Consider the following 581-nt stretch of genomic DNA (forward strand, 5'->3'; position numbering starts at 1 on the left):
GTGCGTGCCCCCCCGCCCCGCGCCAGGGTCCCCCCCTCGCCCGGCCTTCTCCCCCACCCCGCGCTGGGCTCGGGGCTGCCCACTGGCCGCGCTGGGGGCGGTCTGCCCGAGGTTGGCTTCTCCCCGGCTGCGGGCATTTGCCAGAGCAAGGGTGAGCCTCTTTGGGGTTACCCAGGAAGCTGGAGCGGCCTCCCGCACTCCCCGTGGCCGGTGGGGCGGGCCGGCAAGCCGTCCCGCGGAGGGTGGTGCCTCCCCACGGGCGCCCCGCACTGTGTCCTGGGGCGTCAGGGCACGGCTCTTCGCCTGCTCCCCACTCCGCATGGTCTTGCTGCCGGGGCTGAGCCCACGCCACGGCGGGCCTAGGTGGAGGAGAGGAGAGGCAGGGGTGCCGGCCGCCGCGGCTGGGAGTCCCTCTGCGGGCCCCCGAGGGGAGGGAGCTGCGGCGCGGCCACGACCCTGTGGGGCGGCGGGGCCCGGAGTCTCGCCTGCCGCGCGGAGGCATCAAAGCCCAGATCTGTCCGGAGAGAGGAACACGGCCGGGTCCGGCTGCGGTCAGGCTCCTGCACTGGAGAGGTGGGGAG

Source organism: Condylura cristata, unplaced genomic scaffold, assembly GCF_000260355.1.
Source record: "Condylura cristata isolate star-nosed mole 26May11 unplaced genomic scaffold, ConCri1.0 scaffold00009, whole genome shotgun sequence".
Lineage (NCBI taxonomy): Eukaryota > Metazoa > Chordata > Mammalia > Eulipotyphla > Talpidae > Condylura > Condylura cristata.